This window comes from Perca flavescens, chromosome 14 (genome assembly GCF_004354835.1).
Source record: "Perca flavescens isolate YP-PL-M2 chromosome 14, PFLA_1.0, whole genome shotgun sequence".
Classification (NCBI taxonomy): domain Eukaryota; kingdom Metazoa; phylum Chordata; class Actinopteri; order Perciformes; family Percidae; genus Perca; species Perca flavescens.
This window is the reverse complement of record NC_041344.1, coordinates 12,127,072-12,135,914: the sequence shown is the minus strand read 5'-3', so window position 1 is coordinate 12,135,914 and position 8,843 is coordinate 12,127,072.

The window sequence follows — 8,843 nt, the reverse complement described above, 5'->3', positions numbered from 1 at the left end:
GAGAGACTGAAAGTACACTTATGGAGAGTCTCAGGAGGAGCCCAGACAGACGGTGTTTAAACTGTCAAAAAAGAAAAAAGAGATGGAAACTCTCCGCCAACTAACAGCCAACCACAGAGAGTGAGCAAAGTTGTCAGTTCGGTCACTTAGAGTTTAATCTCGGCTCAGTGGGAAGTTCTGATTTTGTCAGACTGAATCCCGGGCCGTATCTAAGTACCCTCTCAGCGCATAGATAGGATGGGAAAAGGAGAGAGGAAAGCAGAGAAGGCTGCAGGAGGAGGATTTGCAGACAATGACTCTTCACCACAGGGGCAACGTGGTTGAATGAAGCTGGGAAAGACAAAGCCAGCAATAAGCTGGACATTTGAGAGACAGAGAGAGGTTTAAGACCATGCAGCAAAAAGGCTGTGACTCTCTTATTCCAGGAGTGTCCCAGAGGATTGAGCAGGCTTTTGCTGCTTCATTTCCTTCCTTAACCCCCCCACCCCGCCCCCGCCTCCATCACCACTTGAGCTCACTCTTCCTTCTCACTGTACACACTTGCTCACACATGTACAAGCATACACAGCCTTCACAGCTCTTTTTCTCTGGAGAAACAAGCTTTTACCTACAAAAGCCTCACCATCTCACACCCGCAGGTCCCCGTCCTGTCCTCCGTTTGTTTACTTTACTCCCTCCATAATGCGGGGATTAATTTCTCAAAGCCGATTTGAGCTGCGGCACGCTTTGGCAAAGAGTGGAGAGCAGAACTTTTGTGCCGGGGGAAGTTTCCCCTTCACACTAGCTTAGAGGTGGACTCCTCTCCTCTTTTATGCCGCTTGCTTTAATCTTCACATGGGGCCGAGGGATAGAGGGAGGACAAGAAGGGTAGAGGGCTCTGAACACACAGCTGGGTATCACTGTCTTTACAGAGGTGTCGTCTGCTTTCCCATGTGCCTCTTTGAATCCTTTTGCTTCCTCCTCACTCTCTCTGGCATTTCTTCCTCTTACATTTCTGGACTCTTTCTTTGTTCTTTTCTTTTCCACCTGCAAAAGTTAATTTTGATTATAAGGCTGTATCTTTTTTAGATTATAAGGTTGTATCTTATAGTGATAAAGTAGATCAAAATTGTGGGTTTATTTTTGAATAATCTAAAAATAATTTAAAATGTTTTATGATTATATAAAATGGAGAATGGCAGAAAATCCTTACATTTTAGAAGCTGGAGCTTGCAAATCAGGACTGAAACTAATGATTATTTTCATTATCAATAAATCTATACATTTTTTTTCACTTCATAGATGAATTTTTCTATTAAACGTACAATATGTAACTTTCTGCCGCTAGGGGTCTCTCAACCAAAACAATGGATTGTAAGCACGGACTTTTGACTTTTGACTGGGAAGTTGCATGGAATAATGGGAGTTGTAGTTTGCTACAACTCCCATTGTAGCAAACAATGGGAGTTGTTTGCTACAATGGTAGCAAACAACTCAGTTCGCTGGTTAGAATCGTAGACTGTTAACAGTCTGTGGTTAGAATGCATCTGTTCACGAATGAGTTTACCCATTCAAGTTTATTCACGTTACGTTTAGTAACGTTTATTCATGTTGTTCTAATAAAATAGCTGCAAATCCACACTATCACAATATATTTCACATGTCAATGTCACCTTTTGGATGGTTTCAACACCGGGCGGACGGGGTTTGTTGTAACGCTAGCTAGCTACTCAACGAGGCTAAGAGACGGGTACGTGTGGGGATTGCTGGGGGAATCTTTGGTGTTGCACCAAATTCTGTGACCTGTCGAATTTTGTGACTTTAGAGGGCACTGTTGTATTGGAGTCTATGACTGTACTGAGCTGTACTGACACACTGACGAGGCACTTACGCAAATAAGGTAAGCTCATAGAGGACTGTTGTAACCCTATAATGTTATCCCCCAAGCATTAGCATTAACATCAGCTACTTGTCGACCAGCACATTGTAGTAACGTTAAGCTGGATCGATATTGATATGTATCAATAAATAAGATCTCTGCTGTATTACTGTGTTGCAAAGTGGCATGTAGTTAATCACAAAATGATGCCTTCTTGCAGAAAAAGCAGTATTATGGTTACCAGTATTTTTTATTGTGACGTTGTATGATTTACAATTGCTCTCGAACGTATCATCTGGGTGCCAGTGTTTTGACGGAAGTTACGAGTAACTAGAGGGTGAAAGGTTATATGATGCCACTGACAGGCGACTAAAGGAAACGTCCCGTCTCAAAAAATAAATTAACAGATTTCTCTGACAGGCGACTAAAGGAAACGTCCCGTCTCAAAAAATAAATTAACAGATTTCTCTGGGTTTGAAATTTGGTGAAAACATTTGGGATAGTGTAACTACACACACTCAAAAAATATATATAACATAGGTACGGTCGATTTTAGACATTTTAATGCAGATATGTTACATATTGAACCTTTAAACTAAATGATAAACGTTAAGTCGGTTTGGTCCGACCAACACTCCAAAAATAAAGATATTGAATTTAAAAATATATCAAAACATAACATTTAATCAAACCTGGTTCAGATAATTTTTTCTGTTGTTCACCTAATCAATTTATCAACTAATCATTTCAGCTCTACCACAAATATTTGGCATTTTTCCTCAATGACTAAAACTATTGACTGATAATAAAAAATGTTTATTATTCACCAGTCAGGTGAGTGTCTTAGTCTTGCAGTAGTATTCAATATTTCTTTGTAAAGTTTGATTCTAAAAGGAAATCTACCACATGAATTACTTACAGCACACCTAGCTGCATCATCTGTTATTTCCGAAGTTATTTGAAAGCCATCTTCTCAAGCCATCTTGAGTGTAATCTTGATTTGGAAAAAGTAATGTATTTCAGGTAGGGTACATATTTTGCATTTTGAAACACGATTTGCTTTCATCTCTTGCAAGAATCCCTGCCCGTCTCCCTGTCCCAGACTCATTTACAGTGAATAAACAGGCAAATCTGATTGGAGATTTACACTCAAACCGTGAGAAGCCTGATAATATACTAACTAAAACATCCCCTAAAAGGAAGTGATGCCAAGGCTCAGTACATATCAACTAATCTTCTGACATACAAGTCTGAAGATTAGTAAAAAAAATACTGAGAAATATATCGGACTCTATATCATTGGCTGGGTTTAGTGACTCCATGACCACAAAGAACAATATGCTTCTAATAATCATACGCCCACTCTTCCTATTTCAAACCCCTAAAAACTTCCATTGTATGCAATTTAAAAGTCATAAAAAGCCATTGTAAAGTATGCCATGAAAAGTCATAGTATAGTATGCCATAAAATGTAATAAAAAGTCATTGTATAGTATGACATAAAAATTTAATAAAGTTATAGTTTAGTATGTCTTGAAAATGTTAAAAAGTCTTGGTATGTTATAAATTGTAATGGAAATGTCAGTATAGTATGTCATAAAAATCTAATAAAAAATAATTGTATAGTATGTAATAAGTCATAGTATAGTATGTCATAAAATGTCATAGAGTCATAGTATAAGTATGTAATAAAAACCATTGTATAGTATGTAATAAAATTGTAATAAAATACATAGTATAGTATGTAAGTATGTAAGTAAAAATGTCATGAAGTGATGGTGTAGTGTGCCATGAAATGTAATAAAAAGTCGTTAGTATAGTATGTTATAAATAGTATTGTATGTCATACAAATTTCATGAGGTCATATTGTATGTCATAAGAATGTCATAAAGACATAGTATAGTAAAAATGTAATAAAGCATCATTGTATAGTATGTAATAAATATGTATTAAAAGTCATAGTATGTGTGTATAGTATAGTATGCCATAAAATGTAAAAGTAATTGTATAGTAGGTCATAAAAATGTAATTAAGTCATTGTATACAACATCAAAAAGATTTTTTAGTATAGTATGTCATTACATTTTCAGTCACATTATTGTATGCCATAAGAATTTTATAAAGACATAATACACTATGTTATCAAATGTAATAGAAACATCAGTATAGTATGTCATAAAAATGTAATAAGTAATTGTATAGTATGTAATAAAAATGTAAAACAGATATATATTATGACATAATATATAATAAAGTTATTGTATAGTGTCATAAAAATGTAAAAATAATAGTATAGTATGACATAATATATAATAAAAAGTCAAAAAGTCATAAAAAAATGTCATGGTATAGTATGTCATAAGAATTTCATGAAGAAGTCATAGTATGTCATAAAATGTAAAAAAGGCATAGTGTAGTATGTTACCGGTAACGCTAACGGAGGTGTAACGTTATCAATGGCAGCTGTTCTGACTCGGGTGCCTGGGTCTGTTTCCCGACAGTTCAGTAAACTGCCGTTAGCATCCTTAGCACCGGAGTTAAGTGCTGACCGGGTTTGGATTGCTGTAATGATAGTGGCTGGCTGGCTGGGAGCTGGCTGGGGCTGTGACCCCGGGCCGAGGCTGTTGTCAGCTCTCATCCCGACTGAAGCCTTGCAGTGCTGGGAGAGTGAGGCAGTATTGTATCGAATCGTGGGTCAAAAATCATGATACGAACCGAATCGTGGGTTTGGTGTATTGTTACAGCTCTAATAGTATGTAAAAAAAAAAAAAAAAAAAAAAAACATTGTATAGTATGCCGGAAAAAAGTTATTAAAAAGTCATAGTATACTATGTTGAAAGAAGCAGAAGAAAGGCATAGTATAGCATGTCGAAAAAAGTCATAGTATAGTATTTCGGAAAAATCATAGTATAGTATGTCGAAAAAAGTGATAAATCATAGTATAGTATGCCAAAAAAGTCATAAAAAAATTATAGTTTGTCTAAAAAGTGATAAAAAAGTCATAGTATAGTATGTCAAAAAAAAAGTCATGGTATAGTATGTCAAAAAAGAAGTCATAGCATAGTATGACGAAAAATGTGATAAAGTCATAGTATAGTTTGTCAAAAACAGTCACAGTATAGTATGTCAAATATAGTCATAGTATTTTGAAAAAAGCAGAAAAAGGCTTAGTTTAGCATGTCAAAAATAGAAAAAAGTCATAGTATACTATGTTGAAAAAAGTCAAATATATTATGTCATAAAATGTCATAGTATAGTATGTCATAGAGTATGTCATGAAAAGTCATAAAAAAGTCGTACAGAAAATCATAAAAAGTCAGTATAGTATGTTGAAAAAAGCCATAGTATAGTTTGTCGAAAAAAGTGATAAAGTCGTAGTACAATATATAAAAAAGTCATAGTAGATTATGTCTAAAAATTTGATTAAAAAGTCACAGTATAGTATGTCAAATATAGTCATAGTATAGTATGTCGAAAAAAAAGGCATATAGTATATTATGCCAAAAAAAGTGGAAAAAGGCATAGTATAGCATGTCGAAAAAAATCATAGTATATAGTATGTTGAAAAAAGTGATATAAAAGTTATAGTATGTCGAAAAAAAATCATTATGTTGAATTATTGAACCCTCAACCTCCAATCCAAAACAGCAGTTTATCTCACTGAGCTACCTGTGAAGCTCTTAATACATTGGTTCAGAGTTGCATTTATCGTTCACACTACGGAAGACGTACGAAGTCATGGTATATTATTTCAAAAAAAGTCAAAGTATGTCATAAAAAGTCATAGTACAGTATGTCACAAAAAGCCATAGTATAGTATGTCGAAAAAAGTAATAAAAAGGTCATAGCATAGTATGTTGAAAAAAGTGATAGAAAGTCGAAGTACAGTATATAAAAAAAGTTATAGTAGAGTATGTCTAAAAATGTGACTAAAAAGTCATAGTAGGTCAAATATAGTCATAGCATAGTATGTTGAAAAAAAAGTAATAGTATATTATGTCGAAAAAAGGCATAGTATAGCATGTCGAAAAAAATCATGGTATAGTATTTTGAAAAAAGTGCTATAAAAGTCATAGTATAGTATGTCAAAAACAGTCATAGTATAGTATGTCGAAAAAAGTTATTAAAAAAAGTCATAGCATAGTATTGAACCCTCAACCTCCAATCTTCATTAGATACCAGCAACTTATCTCACCGAGCTATCTGTGAAGCTCTTAATACATTGGTTCAGAGTTGTATTTATCACATTTATTATACATTATACATTTATCACACATTCACATTACGGAAAACGTAAGAAGTCATGGTATATTATTTCAAAAAAAGTCAAAGTATGTCATAAAAAGTCATGGAAAAAGTAAATACAGTGTCACAAAAAGTCATAGTATAGTATGTCATACAAATTTCATAAAATGTCAAAGTATGTCAAAAAAGTCATGAAAGTCTTAGTATAATGTGTCGAAAAAAGGCTTAGTGTAGTATGTAAAACAAAAGTCGTAAAAATGTCATAGTATGTCAAAGAGTTGAACACTCAACCTCCAATCTTCATCAGATCTTCAGCAGTTTCTCTTACTGAGCTATCTGGGAAGCTCCTAATCCATTTGGTCGAAGTTGTATTTATCGTTCACATTACTGAAGACGTATGAAGTCATAGTATATTATTTCATAAAAAGTTGGAGTATGTCATAAAAAGTCACAAAATGCCATTGTATAGTATGTCGTATAGGTTGTCATGAAAAATCATAAAAAGTCATAGTATGTTAAAAAAAAAGCCATGGTATGTGAAAGATTTGAACCCTCAACATCAAATTTCTATTAGACCTTCAGCAACTTATCTACCTGAGCTATTTGTGAAACTCATGATGCATTGGTTTGGAATTGTATTTATCGTTCACATTACTGAAGACAAAAAGTTGTACAAAGTCATATTTTAATATGTTGAAAAAAGTTACAAAAAGGTCATAGTATAGTATGTCAAAGAGTTGAACCTACCACCTTCAATCTTCATTTCATCTCTAGCAGTTCATCTCATCTATCTCATAACACAATGGTTCTGAGTTGTATTTATTGTTCACATTACTGAAGACTTACAAAGTCATAATATACAGTATTATGTCATAAAATTTCACAGTATAGTATGTCTTAGGGTATGTCATGAAAAGTCATAAAAAAGTTGTAGTACAGAAAATCATAAAAAGTCATTGTATAGTATGTCATAAAAATTCATAAAATGACATAGTATAGTATGTTGAAAAAAGTCATAGTACAGTATGTCGAAAAAGCCATAGTATAGCATGTCGAAAAATATGATTAAAAAAGGCATAGCAGAGCATGTCGAACAAAGTCCCAGTATAGTATGTTGAAAAAAAGGGATAAAAAAAGTCATAGTATAGTATGTTGAAAAAAGTCATAATAAAGTCATAGGATATCAAAGAAAGTCTGGAAGAACATGCAAACTCCACACAAAAAGTCACGCAATACACACATTATAAACCCAGAAAAAGAACTAAACGTAAACGGTGATAACACAAACTGTATGAGATATCAAAAAGTTTAATCATTTTCTAATAGCAGAAGGTTTTGGGAATAGTTTTAAGTTTAAATGACGTCTGTAGGTGAAAGTATGTGGGACTGTCTGAAGAGGAGTTAAAGAATGTTCCATTGATATATGATTGATATGTCATAAAAATGTATAAAAGTCATACTATAGTATGTCATAAAAATGTCGAAGAGTCAAAAAATCATAAAAAGTCATAGTATAGTATGTCATAAAAAATGTATAAAAGACATAGTATAATGTAAAAATGTAATAGAAATGTCAGTATTATGTCATAGAAATGTAAAGTCATAGTATAGTATGTCATTAAAATGTAAAAAAGTCATACTATAGTATGTCGTAAAAATGTCAGAGTCATAGTATAGTATGTCATAAACATTTCATATAAAGTCATAGTATAGTATGTCATAAAAATGTAATAAAAAGTAATAGTATATTAGATTAATATTATATTAATAGTATAGCATTGTATGCCATAAAATGTATTATAACGTCATTGTATGTAATATGTCATGAAAATGTAATAAAAAGTCATAGTATAGCATGTAATACAAATGTATTAAAGTCATAGTATGAATGTCATCAAAATTTCATTTAATTAAAAAGTCATAGTATAGTATGTCATTAAAAAGTCATAAATATAGTATACCAAAATTTCATTAAAAAGTAATAGTATAGTATGCCATACAAATTACAGCCTGCAATTTAATTTTACAGCTATATTTTTTATATTATTTTATATTTAATGTCCCGAATACAGTAGTCCGTTGCAGCATTGCTTAACTTTTCAAGTAAAATGAAATTAATAGTTTTTGGAAAACATTTCTTTAAAGCCATCACTTACAATCTCAGTGTTTCAGTCTCATACACAGAATCTTAATTAGCCTGACATGTAAATAAGCGTAGTGTGTTCTTGATCACATCACATCTTGAAAGCAAGCAAGAAATGTACGATATGCCTTCGATAATGAATTTTCCAGATCTAGTGTTACTGCAGCAGGGGTTCACATGCTGCTTAGCCAAGGTCTGCTAAGCAGCATCTGAAGGAGATGTTTGATTGCGTGGGAGGTTTAGAAAGCTGCAGACAGCGATGGCTCTGAGATGAAACTCATTAAGTCTCAAACTCCAATACGCAACTCCAATAAGAATTTAATATAAAAAGTATGGATTGCTGCTGCGACAGTATGAGATAAATAAAAATATCTCACTCTCAAATGTATGCCCATGGACTGTCATCTAACTTGCAGTACATTCGCACACACATAATATGCGCTTACACGGTATTGTGCACACATACTGACCCATGCGAGCAGGCACTAAAGCACGTATGAGCACACCCACTTCTACACACCCACACAATTGCCCACAGCAATCCCACACTAAGTTAATTTGCATTTACAATAATTTCCCAAATGCTCAGTGCTAGT